Source organism: Camarhynchus parvulus, chromosome 13 (genome assembly GCF_901933205.1).
Source record: "Camarhynchus parvulus chromosome 13, STF_HiC, whole genome shotgun sequence".
NCBI classification, from domain to species: Eukaryota; Metazoa; Chordata; class Aves; order Passeriformes; family Thraupidae; genus Camarhynchus; species Camarhynchus parvulus.
Genome location: NC_044583.1, coordinates 5,384,101 through 5,401,391, shown reverse-complemented (window position 1 = coordinate 5,401,391; position 17,291 = coordinate 5,384,101). Strand labels below are relative to the sequence as shown.

Below are 17,291 nucleotides of genomic sequence, written 5' to 3'. Positions count from 1 at the left end.
TGACTTAACACAAAAGAAGTTAAGAGTTTTTCTTCTGCTTGGGGTGCTGTGTTTAGAAGTAGGTGACCTCCTGTCTACCTGGGTTTGTTGGGTTTTTTGGTTGCTTGTTTTGTTTTTTTTCCAGCCATTTATCACCACAATATCTTTCAGCTGGGTCTGGTTTCTGCCGAAACAGTCCAGGATGCACTGGTTAAGCCTCACAGCCTCCTATCCTCAGGCAGGTAATCCCAAAACCTCATTCTTGTGAGATACAGTCCTAATTGACCATGGGAATGGGATTGTTAGGAGAACTTCCCTTCCTTAACCTCAGAGAGGCTTCACTGGAAGATCTGATGTGTTGTTACCCATCCTCTTCAAGTGGAGAGCTTATGGAAAAAGCTGTCAAGGGTTGAAACATGATCAGGTAGCTTATTTAAGAATAGATTTCAGAAGGGAAAGATGTCATGTTCTGTTCTCAAATGTTGCTAGGTAAAGCCACTGGTGGGCTTTGTTCCTTTTTGTGTTGCTCTGTTTCACAAGAGGAGGAGATGGTGATCAATAGGAGGCCTGGAGCTGCTGCAGAAAAGGACCCGTGGGAAGAATTTTTCTACAGGTTTGTTTACCTGGTTTTGTTGGCATGTGTGGAGTTGGAAGCTGATAGACAGCTTTAGTCCTTCAGTGTTTTAAACTGGCTTTGCAGGAGCATTCTGTGTTTGAGCTGAGCCTTCTGACCCACAAGGCTCTTCCTTGCTTTTTATAGCTTTTTCACTTGACATGATATCGATGGCAAAATCAGTATAATGGTATTTTGTCTATACCTCATCCCACTTCCCTTGTGTTTCATTCCTGTTAGGAAAGCTTCCCATTTAGGCTGCTTGTCACACACTTGCTGGCAATGTTTGTCTGATCTTGTACATTAATTAGTACTGGCAGGAATAAGGAGTGTACAGGAGAGGAGACATGACCCAAAAATGTGTTTAAGTCATGTTGTCTCCTGGGATGGCTGTTCTTGCAAAATATATCTTAAAGCCATTTGAATCTAGTTCCATGGCTTATTCCCAAACTCAGTGGGCTCAAGCAAGAGGATTAATAATGATTATTACGCCACCACAATAGGAATTTCTGATTACCTAAGAGCTTTAACTTTCCTTATTAACTCCTTTAGACTCTGTATCTGTTTGGTTTGTTAGAATTCTCCCTTACAAACATGAATGCTGTAGCCATAATTTTGTCAGTGCTTTTGGAAAAGCAGGTTTATTCTATCTGCTGTCAGCTGCTCTCTGCTTAAGCATTGAGTAGCTGAGGGCCTGAAAATGTGAGCACCACTGATGCTGCCACTAAAAGAAACAAAATTTAAAACAAACAAACCACGATAAATAAGTATGGTTCTCTGTGTTTGATTGCTTCTATTCCTAGCCATGGACATAGTGGTCAAATGTAGGTTGGGTGGTCAGTACAAATCAAAAACACAAAAACCTTTGGAACTTAATCACAAGCCCTAGATTTTTTTAACAGGTACTGTCATCCCTTAGTTTGTTTGAATTTCTTGAATCAGAACCTGAAACACCAAAATATCAAAATAAAGATTTAACACTAAATGGATGTTAGTTGCAGAAAGATATCTGGGATTCCATGGAGAGATGGGTTATCATGAGGTGTTAAGAGAAAGAAAATGTAATTAAATATGATACAAACCAGCTTTTTATAAAGCTTTGACTATTGCTTCTGTTGTAGTGTAGCTCTTCCAAAATTACACAGAGCAATCCCAAGACTTGGAAAAGATCAATATTGTGTAAATCTATTTCTATCCTCATCAGAGCAAAAATCACTTCCACAGCCTTTGCTGAATGAATATCTGAGGGATTCCATATTACAAACGATTCTGCTCATGTGCTATGTTTGTAACAAAACCTCCTGCACTATTGTAAGGTCTCAGTCAAAGCTGGAGACTATATGGCTTCAGCCTCGGGGGTTTGGCAATTTAAAAATCATTTGTGGCATTTCACTTCTGAGATGAGAAGCATTTCTATATCTGTTAGTTTGACTTTCAGTCGTGTTTTCCTTTATTTTTTTTTTTGTTCTAAAATCCTTTTTTTTTGTCTTAGCTGTGCTACATGAAAGAATTGATGTAGGTAATAAACCTGACCTAGTTCTAGTCTTAAAAACTGCATCTGACAGTAACTTGTTAGGGAGTTTGATCTCCTGTGAACTAATCAAGGCTTAGGTGGTAGCCTCTATGGGAAGTAGGTGGTATCATAAAAATTCCTCAACAGGTGATTTTATAAATTGGAATGAAAAGTCGTAAGGAAAATGTCAGCAGAAATGCTTTCTTAGATCGCAGGGAGCTGATAGCTTTCTGACAAACACAAAGACACGCTGGAAATACATCAGAGGCACAGGGATCCTTCAGTTTCTTAGCAAAAACCAGAAATAATTATCAGCTTCAAATTATCAGTGATCCAGAAGGGAATGTATAGGTGTTAGTCTGAGCGGGAGAGGAGGGAGATTTCAGCTCACAAGGTACTCAATGACTACAGCTCACATGAAGAATGAAGATCATTTAATTGGCAAGTTTCAACACCTGACACATCCTTTCTAAGCCAGGAAGAGCTGCTGCAGTGAAAGCACATCTGTCATTTATAAGGAGTTCACCTGCTAACTATATTGACCAGTGAACTAAGGAGCTTGCTGTCTTTTCTGTTGAATTATGATTAAAAGTGAAACATAAAACTCCAGAGACAAAAATCATCATGTAAGATTGACACTGGAGATGCACGTCAGTTACTTAGTGCTGGATATAACACCCATGGTACTCAAACACTGCTTTCATGCACAGACTTGCATTGCTCCAAAGCAAACTTAGCCAAACTGACAGCTTGCAGGGTTGGAGGCACAATGTTGTTGTCCATGGGCTCAGGCCGTGTCTGCTACTGAAATAGGCTGTACAAGCTCAAAAAGTCAGCAAAGGGCTTGGTTGTGGCAGTACAAAGGAAGGTGTTTCTGCTTCTCTGTCTTCCTGGGCACACAGGGAGTGCAGAGGATGCTGTGCCAGTGCTGTGCACACCTGAGTGAATAAAAATGCATTTCTGTGTCATCTCACACATGCTCTAACCAGTGAACATGCTAGATGTGAGCAGAGCAGTGGTTGCAGGGCTGGGGAAGATTTCTTCCACTACCCAAAGAAAAATAGTCATTATGCCCAATCTGAAAATAAAACGAAATACAATTACTAATCTCTTTGGCTGGGCCTATCCATGCTTTCCTTGAGCTACTCATGTGAAAAGGACAACTCCAACTTGGCTACAGTATCACATTTTGTGTATTGTTTAGTTTGAACATCAAGTCCATGTTGTTTTGGCCAAAATTATAATGGTATGAATATCTGAATTTTGGTGAAGTTTATTAATGGAAAACAGTACATTTAAATGTTTGCTTCCTCAGGTTTCCAAATGATGCAATAAGCATCTAAATCTCCACGACATGTGGGTCCTATCAGAAGCTCATTGTAATCACAGTGATCCTGCAAGCCTGGTATGGTTGGTGGGTGATAGCACGGCTTCCATCAGACTGCATTCCTTGTCCTTTTTGGGGAAGGTACAGCTAATGCATCCTAAATTACTAAAACTTTGCTTTGTGTAAATTCCATAAGCCAGAAGAAAATAAAGGATAAATGACACCAATTTTGCAATGATGATTACTGTGTTGAGACTTGTGACTTTTTTTTTTGCCCTGAAATATATTCCAGATAAAAAAGTTGTAGAGAGTTGTTCATTCTCTCTGTGGCATTTATTTATGCAATAATGCATACAAAGCAATCTTTAACTATCACTGTATAGGATATCAAGTTATCTTTAATTATCACTACAGAATGGTTGCAAAATCAAATACTGTTGGCAATCAACATTCATTATACAATAGCATAGATTGCATCTGTTCATATTACTAGATAAGCAAGGAAAATCAAAACAGTGTCTGATACATCCACTAAAACTGTCTGAGCAAAATATTGTATCTAACTCTCTTAATATCTCTCAGTGACTTTCATCTGATTAAAGTCCAAAGACACATAACCACAGATGCAAATGTTCTAGTGCCTCAGAAATTAAATACTGTTATATTTCAACAGCCTGGATAGTCGGAAGCATACTCCAGCTGACATGATTATAGGCACAGTATAAACTTATGATAGAGAGCTGTCTAAATCTCTGAGGCCGCAGGTGCAGGATTATAGCAAAGCCCATTGAAACATACAGCTTTCTGCCTAAATGCATGAGTATGAAATTAATTAGGCAGTTGATCACATAATAAAAGTATGATGGATAATCTAATGGAAACTACCAGCTCAAAGTCAATAACAAACTTGATTCTTTTATTAGATGCAGCTGATTTTCAATTCCTCTATTTACAGGATTTTGAGCTTAATAGAAGACTTTTTTTTTAATGAGAACTCAGTGTGTTTATCTCTGTTGGAATCTGTAATGTGTAAGCAATGTAGAATTTGTAGATAGACATATCTGTAAGTAAATCTCTAAGATACTTGGCTGAAAAGCACATCAAAGTGCAGTGAAATAATGAGACAGGCTCCAGCTGTTGGATTCCAACAGCTTTTGATTTGTGCTCTAGTAGAAGCTCCAGGTTTTGATTCTGTGTTGATTATTTCCATGGTACTGGAGATGATTTGTGCATTATTTAAAAAATAGACAGTATATAGCAAACAAGGTTGAGTTTGCAAACTGTATTTGAAAGGACATTTTCCTTCCTGATATGTTATTGCTTCCTATTCCTGTGCTCTCCATAACCAGCTGTCCTTGTTTAAAAAGTCCTTTTAAAATACATATGTAAAAGATTTTACAAAAATAATAGGTCAGGTCATCAGAAAAGGGTGTGAACAAAAACTCCAGGAATGTCAGTTTGCAGGCAGCTTGGCTACTTCCTTCTTGAGTAGAGAGGCTATTGTGGAAATTGTTTTTTCAGAGCCCTTTTGAAGCTTTGCACATCTTGCCATGAAGCTGATCCTGTCAAGGAATTATTACCAGCAGAAAGCAAGTGCCATTAAAGAACTTTGGAGGCCTTATAGAGGCCATGGGTTTAGAGTCAAATACATTGATCATTCTGCTGTGTGAATGTGCTGATGGCACTGTGCAGATAAAGATCTCACTCTGGAGCAAATTCAAAAACATCTGATTCTCTGAGTTACACTCCTGATTTTTGTTTAGAATGACAGACTAAAAATCAGAATGCTCCAGGGAAAGTGTTGATTCTCAGTTGTTTCTAGAATTAAGGTTTACATCTGTTTCTACTATAAATTTTAGGAGCCGTTCGTAATTTTGGTGTGATGGATTACATGAAGGCTCTTGCTTGTTACTGGAATGACAAAATTCAATCAAGTGTACTGGAAAATCTTTGTGATTTTTAAAGTTTACTCTTTTTCTGGTGCAGTTGGATAGCTAAAGGTATGTGGATGTTTCCCTGCAGTTTAGCCAAAGCTACTTAAAAAGGTATTAAGAAAACAATCCTTTTTTTTTAATGTAACCTGGTGTTTCTGTTGAAATGGATTTCTTATTAGAGCAGGTTTTCTCATAGGTTTTGAACTTTACTTACAAGATGATATCACAGTGGGCAAACTACAAATGCTATTTAATAGTAGCAGGTGGCTATATTTGATATGCCTGATTCAAGCATTCCCTTCAGAACAAGTCCATTGTAATTTCAGTTCAAATATAGAAGCAGTCCAAGGAGCAGAAGTGAAATCACACATCTCACTGAATCTTGCATTATATTTAGCAGCCTGGAAAACCTTTCTAACCAAGGATTGAAGGTGTCCACTATCATCTATTAGTTCATTCTCTGAGTGCAGTTTGACATCTGGAGTTTGATCTGGTCAGTCTAAACAAACTGTTTAGTCAAGGCATCACGTGCCCGGTGTCCGTGTGCCAATTGCAACTAGGCTTTAATTTTCTCTGGTTGTGCATTAAAAAAAGAAGAGTTGGCTGTTAAAACACTGTGCTTGTGTGGTTAAAACACCCACTTCTGTGGGCTCTGACTGAGCCCATGCTGAATGGAACTATTGGATTGAAATTCCAAGAGGTCTTGGATAGATGAATCCTTAATTCCTGCTGGATTTAGACCTGGACAAGAATTGAAACTCTGAGGTCCTGCCTAAAGCTCAACAATGAGTGATGCAGAGGCGTGTGTCTAAAACTTTGGGAAAGCTTGAAAATAAAGGATGGATGGAGGTGAGAGGAAGCGGGTCTTTCTAAGACCAGTAGTTGGGAACACACATCTGTTACAGATATCTCTGCTTCAAGACGTGTTTAAACAGTGCTCTGTAAATATATTCATAGTAGTAAAGAGAAGATGAAATCTATACCCTGCAATCCTTACATTCTTTAGTTTTCCATGTGTGGTGTTGATTTATTATTTATTTGCTTGTAAATGTCTGACTTAAATATCCTAGAAAGACATCTTCATTTGATAATAGGGCTTGTCTCTCTGCAGTTTTATTTATTTTTCTTTTAATCTTTGTAATATTACTGTTTCCTTCTGAAATGTAAATTATGATGAGGTTAAGGAAGAGATGAAGTCACATCTGAAGCCATTTACTCAGTCTTAGAATGTGATCTTTAATCTACCTGATGGGATCTAGTACCAGTAAGACTCTAAAGAGTAAACTTTTATGTGTATATTTGCAATTTCATACAGAAATTTTAAGAAACCGATCTTTAAATATTTAAAAGAACATTGATGTGGCAGTGTGTGCAATTGAGGGGACAAGAAAGAGGAGGCATAGGTTAGGTCCTACAGATCTTTGGGGCTGGTCTTTGACACTGGTATGTCTTGCTTGCTCTGGCTTTTTTTCCTTTTTCCCATTGCAAAAACCAAGTGCTCCCTGGCTGCCACTCTCCAGTCCAGCAGCACCGTCACAAGTGCTGGTTTGGGTGAGGAGCAGCCAGTGCCTCACTCTTATGAGGTACAGTGTGGCAACCGTGTGGGTGAGAAGAATCTCTCTATCTCATACAGTTGTATCATTCTGTTACATCCGAGTTTGAAAACAAAAGTCCTTCAAAAGAGCAGTGCTATGAGTACAAAGAGAGCCATTCAAAAGTACATCAAGCTCATCCCTGTGCCATTATTGATCATTTGAAACCCCTAATCAAGGACACCAAAAGCCATTGATAGCATTCAAAGTCAGCACAGTCTTTGTGCCAAGGAGGAGAAGCTGTCAGAACAAGTTTAAAAAGAGTCTTTAAACTAGCAGTACAGAAATTGAGCTTCAGGTTTAAACTCATGGTTTTAAGGGTTAAAACTGACCATCTATGCACTTTTAATTCAGTTTTCCTTGAGAGAAATGGATCAGCTGTATCTCTAAGTTCCACTGACAGCCTGTGAAGGAAGCAGTGGTAGCCTGCACAATTGTGCTAAGCCCATTTTGGCACAGAGATTTGTTGGAATGGATTTTTAAACAGCATCAAATTGCTCTGAATATTAAGATGAAAATAACGAATATGCTATTGGGATATGCCTACTGAATACTTTGGGTGCTACTCTAGGTGTGCAGTTTTTGTTTTCTCAATTAGTCTTTGGTTTGATATTTGCAGATATTGCTGCTTCTATGCATGGTGTGTAAATGTTAAAAGCAGCACCTGTGATAAGTGACTAAAACATTAAGGGATATGTCATCTTAGAATATGGAAAATGCAATATGAGGGAATGAATACATCAGTGTAGTAATACAATGCCATTTTCAAGACCAAGGTATTTATCAGGAGAACTCAAAGCAAATGATTGGGCTAGATACACAGCAAAATAATCAACTACTTTTTATTTAAAAGAGCTGGATTAATCAGATTTATGCCTTATCTTTAATAATTGAAAGCAACAAGCCTGAGGATTTGTGTTCTCAAAGTTCTAACTAGTCAGTAATATCAGCTATAATACTCCCATTATTAAAATGACCTTTTAAAGATGCTCTATAAAATTAAATTTTAATGAGTGGTAATAAACAGTGATACTTTCCATAGCAGGAAATGTAGCACTAGTCTGAAGCTTTTGCTGTCTGTCATCACCCCAATACTGTGTTATGTGCTCTCTTTCCTTGTTTTCAAGTATGGGAAGTCTGATGATACCACAGCACTTTAAGCAAATGAAAATACCTTTAACAATACGCTTTGTCCAAGCTGTCTTTTTGGAGGAATAATGGTATTTCCGTTGCTTTCATGATGCTTTTCCTGAGAAGTCCTTCTTTTTTAGTATAGTACAATATGCTATTTCAAGGTTCTGACATTTTCCTGCTCAATTCTTACATTGAATAAGGGTTGTCTGGCAGAAGAATAATTTTGGATGAATTAAAAGTTTTAAAACATAGGTGTGTGCCTCTGAGAAAAATTGTACTGGCTTTTCCAAAAGCCTGAAAGCTAGTGGCCCTTCAAGGATTAATAAAAAAGCAGATAGGTTTTATGAGGGACAGGAGGAGAGCAGAAGGGGAAGAAAAGAGAGAGGAGGAGGAAGGAGTGGCAACTTGCATCATTAAACTGGTAAATGGTACTGGAATATCAGCCTCCCTACTATCAGCAATGGCTGGAATTAATCCAGGAACTCAGAATGAATCTGTAAATGTGTCTTCAATTGTAGCCTTTGGCACAGATTTACATTCTCTGTCCCTTGGGCCCTGAATTTCATTTCCCCATTTGCTAAATGAGAACAATTTATCCTAAATCAACGATAATCAGAGTAAACACTATTATTAATTTATTGTTTCCAGACTAGAAAAAAAAAATACAGTAAAATGAAGCTCTCTACTTTTATCAGTGCTTTCCCTACCCCTTTTGCCCTGAGGATCCTATTAGCAGAAAGCTGAGCAACTCTGTTTCATCAGAAATAAATTATGCCTCACTTTTTTAATGTAAGTACTGAAGGGTTGTAAAGATTAGAAATATGTTTGAACCCACTATTGCTTGATGTTATTTTCCTTGATGTTCTGAGCTTCTTTAGGGGAATGAAACAACATGTTCTTCTGAAAGCCAAGAGCAGAGCTTTTTTAAAAGAACGCCAGCACAGATTTGGGTTGATGGACAAAATTATTTTGATTCTGTACAGCAGCAATATTTAAAGTAATGTATAGGCAGTGTGAAACAGAGCTGTCATAATTCCTGGCATGTGTAAGAGGCAGAATGTTTGCAGGGCAAATAGGTGGCAGAACTAGTCACCCTCATTTTTTAAATGATTAGAAAACTGTAATTCCCCAGAAACAGTAGACTAATTCCCACTTTCTTCACAAAGGAGCTAAGGATGAAAAAACACCTTTAATTAATAAACACTGTTGGCGCTACTTTGGTGACAAGTAAATGAAACTTTGCAGTAAATGAAACTCTTAATTGCCTCTGAACACAGTATTGTGTACAAATTCATGTTACTCTTTAAGTGCTGGTCTTTCTTATTGCTATTTTACATTTTTCTAGGAAATAAAAGTGCCTTTGTCAACCTCTTTGTTATACTGAAAGAAGTTCCTGACAGCTTTCCACTTGTGGGGATCACTGAGATCACCCACAATTCACCCAAAATGTTCTCTCATGATAGCTAGAAGAGACACTGTCAGCACAGGCTGAGTCCAAGCTAGATTAATCTCCTTATGATGCTTCTGTTAAAGAACCTAGGCTTTAAATCTGCCACAAAATTTCACGATGAAGGAAAATATCTTTTAAAAATTACCGACTTGCAAAATAAGTAAATAAGGCAATATATTTATATATTTAAGATTTTGGTGCAAACTAAGTGTTTTGGACTGTTTTAAAAAGCTGTGTAAATACTTTTGTTTTCATTGTAGAATGTAGTCTGAGATTTTTTTTTTTTCTTAATTTAATCTTTAAATTAACTTTTGGCACCATAGGAAAAGGCATCCAGGTCAATCCATGTTTAGGGACTGAAGAGACAATGAAGAGGATGGCAGAAAAAGATATTGTCTCACATAGACATGTTCAGATCTATTGCAATGATTTTGGTTATGGGAAAACTTTTATCAAAACTTTAATTGTTCAACCTTTTTTCTTTTTCACTATGTCATATTTATATTTTTGTGGAAAATGCTGAATTTGGGATCCATCAACTTAAACCTGATAGTGACACCTAAAATAAGCATTCCTGCTTTGTTCTTTTCAGGATTACTGGATGAGTGAATAGTCACCAGTCTTGAAAGGAGCAGACGGAGACACTGGTAAGTAGGAAGATATTTACTTTTCAATCCAGAGTACAGAAGGAAAACATGTTTGGAATGGTTATACTGCCTTGGTTTGATGGTCTAAACAGTTCCACAAAAGTTATTTCAGCTGCTTAGCACAAAGCCTGTGGGATGCCTCAGTGCCCATACAGACATGAAGATTCTTTGTGTATTTTGTTGAGGATTTTTTTTTTCTCTGTGTGGAGATTGGGTTTAGATGCAAAATGGATTATGAGGTTCAACCTTTGCAGAAGGAGGCATTTGCAGTCAGTAATAACAGTCTGACACATGGGTTTAGAAGGGGATCAACAACTATAAAGATGTAGCACTATTGATTTTTTCCAAACTATTGGGTGAAACCTAATTAAAAAAAAAAAAATTAAGGACACTTTCAATTTAAATTTATTGGATGAGACTATGAATGTTCTTCTGGCACAAAAGACATCCTTGCCAGCCAATAGATCCGGTAGCTTCTTGTTTGTAAATGTCACCCATTGAGAGTATTTCCCAGTAAGAGGATTGAGAGTGGACATCCAGGCTGCCAGGCAAATCCCTGCCTCTTGCACCTCCCTTTAGGTGCTGCCTAATTGCCCTGAAGTCAGCACACAGACTGGAGGAGTGCTGCTCATTTCTGTTCCAAATGAAGTGCTTTGGACAAAGTAGAGCAGATGCAGCCCCTGTGAATTCCCACAACAGATGGAAGAAGCAGTTCTATGGCAGAATATTCTGGGAATGTTGAGTTATGATAGATTTGGCTTGAAATCCCTACTTCAGGTGGGCAGAATAAGCTTTAAAAAGTTATTCTCCAATCATCCAGAAGCAGCTTTTTGACCTTTAGTGTTAAAAGGTGAGATGGGTGCACCCTAGTGTTTGATGGATTGCTGTTTGTACAAAATATGTAATATTTGCTAATAAGAAAAAAGTAAATTAATGGGACACTTTACACTCTGATGGTTGGAACATAAACTTCTGGAATGTGAGGAAACAGATAAATAACTATTGAGGTCAGAACATGATGACCTTTCTTTACCTTTGGAAAAGAGCTTGTTTGAAACTCCAAGGTGTGTGGGATTGTTATTTCCTATGGTTATTATTCTATGCCTAACCTTTGAAGTTCATATTTTTGTTCTTTTTTCCAATTTCTTTTTCTAATGATTCTAAAATTTAATATGGTAGTGTGATAGCTCTTGAAAGCACAATCTATCATATCCAGAAATTAATTAAAAGGAAAACCTGCACAAATGGCTATGGGAAGGAATGCATGAATATCTTATCCAAGATGGTTTAAGGTGCAGTTTCAAGGTCAGCATGGACCATTCTGGGTCTGTGCTGCAGTCAGAGTGGCAGCTTTGATTTCCTCACCTCTGACCCCATATTCCTCCTTCCTGCTTACACTGGCAATTGCAGGGGTGCAATAACCCAGTCAGAGGAAGAAAACAAAACTCTAAAACCCCTAATGGCTCCCCCACTTCTTCCCAAGACAGCGCTGTCCTTCAGAAATGAGAGCGTTTTTGCTGCAGGAGCAGGTTTGGGTGTGATGTTACTGTGCAGTTCTGCAGTTGGAATGGTTAATTCAAGGGGGAGCAGCACAGGAGCAGCAGCTTTAGGTACATTTTGGGTACTTTTTGGGTACTTTTTTGAGCCTGCAGGGGAGCTGCTTCTGAAAATGTTCAAGGCCGCAAAATCCAGAGAATTTATCCATGACTTAGAATAAATTTAAAATTATGGTATAAATGTTAGTTCACAAGTTTCTGTGATTCAGCTTCCTGTAAGATAAAATTTTAGTTTTATCTTTAACCAGCAGTACATATGGTTATAAATGGTGATTTCCCTTTAGTGAGTGGCACAAAGTGCTGCAGATATCATTAGGTGCAATTTCACCCAATCAGTAATTTCTTAAAGTAAGTCAGTGTCATAAAGGTGCCTTGAGGTTTCTAGGAATCCTTGCATTTACTGTTTGTTAGCAGAAATAAAAAGGTACAGTTCAGATATTTTATTAGCCCTTTGAATTTTACTTGCACTGTGGACTCTTGTATGCCTGATATTTATTTTTAAATACATTTGTATGTCTGATATTTATGTTTAAATACGTTTGCATGTCTGATACTTACTTTTAATGCATTTGCATAAAAGGAGATTGTGTTGTCTTTGTGATGTTGCTACAAATGCTTTGTCTGAAGAAATCCATGAGCAGCACAAAGCTTCAAGAACAGTGTACCTAAAAATAAATACACAAGGCAATGATTACAAATTATACACTGGTGCCTAGCAGGGAGAAGTTTGTAATCCAGAAAATGTGCAGAAACATTTATGTTATTCAAGGTCATCACAGAGAAGATAGCAAGTAAATTTCAGAGTTATCTTTAAGATTATTCAGACTGCTGGAAAATCAAGCCCTGACATTATCTATGTCAGGAATAAATACGGTTAAATATGAGTCAAACAGGTTTGTGACAGCTCTTATTTAAAATAGTTTTTTCATTAAGTAACTATTCTGTTGATCCATGAATCAAAGATTAACATGGGAAAAAGAAATGTATATACATGTATATTACAAAATACTTGCCATCATTTCATTTCCTGAAAAGTAGAAACCTAAAAAAGAAACATTCTGGGAATTATTAAAGTTTCTAGCAATTACCTGCCTTAAAAGTTACTGTAGTCTAAAGGAGTAGTCAAAGACTTCATTTAAAATTAAAGGAAGAAAAAGTAATACAATAACTTTTAAATATAAATCTTATTTTTTAAACAGCTCTTTTTGTGTTGCGGATTTGTTTCAATATAGTCAGTGGCAAAATGCATCTATTAATAATCTACAATTTATTTATTTTAATTATTAGTTGGTAAGATCTACCAAACTCCTGAGGAGTTCTGTCATCAAGAATTTTTAAATACAAAGTCTCCAGGTGTTTACAGCTGAATTTTCAAAATGTAGATCAATCAAGTTTTGATAAAATGGTGGTGACAAAATTGTGTACTGAAAGCAAAGACTATTTTAGCTTAAAATATGTATTAGAGTAACCTGAACAAGGTATGAAATTAAACCTAATTAAAATTAAACCTAAATTGAAATTAAATGTGCAACCCACATCCCAGGTATCCCTTGTGATGAATGTAGAATGGTGACATTGTGTGATGTCCTGCATTGCAGTAATAACTGCATGGAAACATCATTTCCAGTTTTCAGTTAATGGTCAAGCTTATAAACGTCAGATTTAGAGACTTTAAATGCACAAGAATCTTTGACAGCTGTAATTGAAACAACTTACCATGCATTCTCAGCTTAAAAAAAATAATTCTGTCATATCAGGCATTTTTTCCCAATAGCTGTAAACACAAAAACTGCTAGAAGTTAATTTTTGTGTGTAAAAGCCAGAGTGGGGAATGGAGGGCAGAAAGGAAAATTAGCTTTAAGGAAAAAGGATGGTATCCTAGCCAACCACATCATGCATGACAAGGGCATGATAGCTCATTGTGACAAGGAGCTGGAGAAAAGTGGAGTAATTTAGTGTAATCATATGTTTAGAGAAACATAATAAGTAAAGGACTGATGAATTCAGGTAACATGGGTTTGTCTCCTGTGCTTGTCAGGGTCCTGTAACTGAGTAAGTGTCATTTTGCTATGTGATAATAATACATCTTCTCCTTTATGCCTTCTGTCTTAACTATTTGAAACTACACACTCATCAGGTCAAAAGCTAATGCATATTGTGTGTGTGAACAGTAACCTATTCCAACGAGGGTATTTATCTTAGTTGCTTAAATAGCTCCAGTGCCATATCTTCCTAATCATCCCTGGTGACTTCTGGCTCTTGTAGTGTAATCACTGCATAACAACAGCCACAGAATTTGGTGTCTCTATAACCCAGCCATGTCTTCTGTCCATCTGATAGCTCTGGGAGATTAATAGTGTGATTTCCTTGGAAATAGTTTGGCTGAAACTATGCTATCATTTGGACACTATATTTGCATCCATATTATTTTCTATAATCTAAATAATTTTTATAGAAAGGGGTTGTGGGGTGCTTGTTTTCAGCAACATTGAGTAGCATATTGTTAAGAAATTTTCTTCCTATTCCAGCCTCTTAGTAGAAAATCACTTTTTACATTAAGTCTAACAGTCAAAATGGAATATTTTCAATTTGTTTTTTTTTAATGAGGAACAAACACTGGCAAACTCAGTCTGTCAGCTAAATAAGCCTATATGGCATATTCCTTAAAAATAGAAACGTTATTTTAGAGTTTGGACTTTAGATTCAGGTTCTCCTGCTAAGGACATGGTTTCTCTCAAAAGAATTCTTCTCTCACAAGCATTTTCAAAACAGTGCTAATGCTTTGTGTCTGGCAAGAAATGTAGTGAACAGCCAACTAGGCTGTATTTGAAATTTTCTCCTCCAAACGTGAACATAACAAAGTAAATACAGTCAAATGGAAATGAATTTTTAAAAACTTTTTTCTAGTTCTGTTAGTGCAATCTCAGAAAGTCTGAGAGAATACAAACATTTTTCATCTCCAGTTTCATTCAATCTGTTTTCACTTTTTTGACAATTCAATATGGGTATATTTGAGACTTTAACGTCAGTTCTTTCTTTTTAAACTCTCCCTTTCTTTCAACTGTGCTCACTTTTTTTATATATATACATGTCATTTCACACTTGTATTTTTCATCTACTCCACTGGGAAAAATAAGCCAGTTAAGATGATGTTCACTTTCTGAAACTAGTTTTTCTTTCAGTTCGTTTCCCTAAGGGTGCTTAAAAGAAGGGAAATGGAAAATGCTGAATTGGAATATTTAGGATTTTTGCTGCTATTACATAACAAAATGCTTGGAAGGGATGGGGAATTCCAGGTTCCATTTTTCTGAAAAAAAGCAAGTTGTCACCAAATCTCTATTTTGGAAAAAAACAAACCATTGTTCTTAGAAGAGAATGTTTAATAATACAAACGGTTCATCTCCATGATGTCAGTGTGTAAAAAGTGTATGGACTTGTGATTCTTTTAGTGTGAAAAATCAGCTCTTAAAACTCAATTTATACTTCTGCATTGAAACTACATTCATATGATTCTGTACTGTAACATTTGAGGTAACATAGGCTGCGGCTCCTAGTTTATATTGAATTAATCTTCACATTGTTAATCTCATTGTTTGCTCTGAAAAGAAAGATCCAAACTAATTCTTGGAGCTTGGTGACTGAGCAGGTGTTTCCATGAGCTGTGTACTCAATGCTGCTGTAGAGGATTGGCTTCGAGCAAACACTTGTACAGCAAATTTCAGCCCTTTTGGTTCATTGTTGGTGATGCACTGAGCTGTTCCCCCTGTGACAAACATTCCTCTGTGGCAGCACCTGACTCAGTGCCTGTGCAGGCACCAGGGGCCAAGGCACAGGATGTCATTTCAGACATCCAGGGTCACAGTTTGGATCATGGGGGAACAGCAAAGCACTGTGCCCTGCCTCTCTCCTTGGCCAGTTCACAATCTCCCACCTTCTATCTGATATCTATTTCATGCCAGCATAGGACCATTTGCATGCCATTTCCCTCCCGTTTGGCTTATTCCCTCTAACCAGCTTACTCCCCAATACACAGAATTTCTCTGGACAATGTGGCACCTCCTTGATGCTGCCTTACATTCTGTCTGGTTGCACTTCTCTCCTGCACACAGCGTGTTCCTGCTCCTCACCATCCACAGCGCATTGTAACCATAGATACCCTGCACAATTCAAACAGGAGCCTGCAAGGCTCCACATTTGCTCTTGTAAATATTTTGATGAAAAGAGTGATTATATTTCAGATAAAGGCTTCAACAAGAATATTAGTTAAAAACTTTGATTAAGAGAAGTAAAAGTATGTACTCAGCAGTGTGTATCCAGAAGAGTACAGGATGAAGTTCAATCTGATGTTCACAACTATACAATGTTAGCATGAAGTGCTACTGAAAGGTACTTTATTTTTATATTAGTGATCTCTCAAGGCTTGATCCTAAGTCACTTGCAATGAAGATAAGACTTTGCACTGATTTTAATTTGCTTTGGAACTTAGATAAGTTATAGTTTTAATTAATAGCTTCAAAATTGTGTATTACACACTTTGTAAAGTGCTCACGATGAATTCAAATGTAAAATATTATTATTATATTCCATTCCAGTCCTATGCAGCATCCACATCAACTACTTTGGAGGTATTCAACTGGAGAAATATTTGAACTGTTTTTTTTGAAGGGAGGAAAGAAGTCTCATACTTACTATGACAATATTTTTGATTTAATGTTGTCCTTAACCTCATTAGGGAAATTTTTTATAACCATTTTTTTTTTCTAAAAAGCAGAAGTTCTGTCTTTGTATATGGCTATTAAAATCATTATACATTTTTAGGAGTAAATAAATTTAGGAGAACAGAAATGCATAATGCAGCACCCTTTTATCAAGGGCATGTACCACGCACCAGATGGAAAACAAACTGTGTTTACAACATTACCACTATCGCCACTGACACTACGAGATCTACAATATGTTACAGCAGCAGCTCCATTAACCTTGCTAGTTCTGTTAGAGTTGTCTGGTACTTTGCCCAATCTGTGTTTGTTGTCAGCAAATGGATCAAATTAGGAGATTTTCATTCTGTTTATTGACCTTTTTCCTCCTTTCTCAATTTAGGCCATAGTTCATTAAAAATTGTTGTACTATCGCTCTGTAAAATACTGCAAATAGATGGCTCTGGATCTGTCTGCTACTCCACATGTAAATTATACCATCCTATCTCGGAGGTGAAACTTCAGAGCAGCCATTGATAGGAAATGTGCTGTAAAAACACCAATCCTACCTGGTGGGTGGTTGGTGGTGTGGCCTTTAGGAGCAGCATTAGGACATGCTGCTGTCCTTCAGTGCAGCCTTGCCCACAGGACCTTTCACTTTTCAAATCAGGGCAATCCTCACCACTCCAATTTGTGTTTTTAATGTAGTCATACTTCCTTGTTTGATGACTTGGGAGGTAGGTGGGAATGTTTGATTTTGTTAAAATGAGTAGCAGTGTAGTAGAGAATCACTTGTAGTGTGATTGTGTAGCCCTTGCCTTGGTGGCTTCCCTCCAGCCCAGTGATGAA

At 37.2% G+C, this 17,291-nt stretch overlaps 1 protein-coding gene across 1 annotated transcript in view; it reads left to right on the top strand.

Moving 5' to 3' along the window:
• LOC115908560 (teneurin-2-like) overlaps positions 1-17,291 on the top strand; it is a 637,472-nt gene that overhangs the window by 197,763 nt on the left and 422,418 nt on the right. Inside the window, exon 3 of the mRNA XM_030957248.1 lies at positions 10,135-10,189. The gene's annotated coding sequence lies outside the window, so the exon portion shown is untranslated. The remainder of the gene's footprint in view (positions 1-10,134; positions 10,190-17,291) is intronic.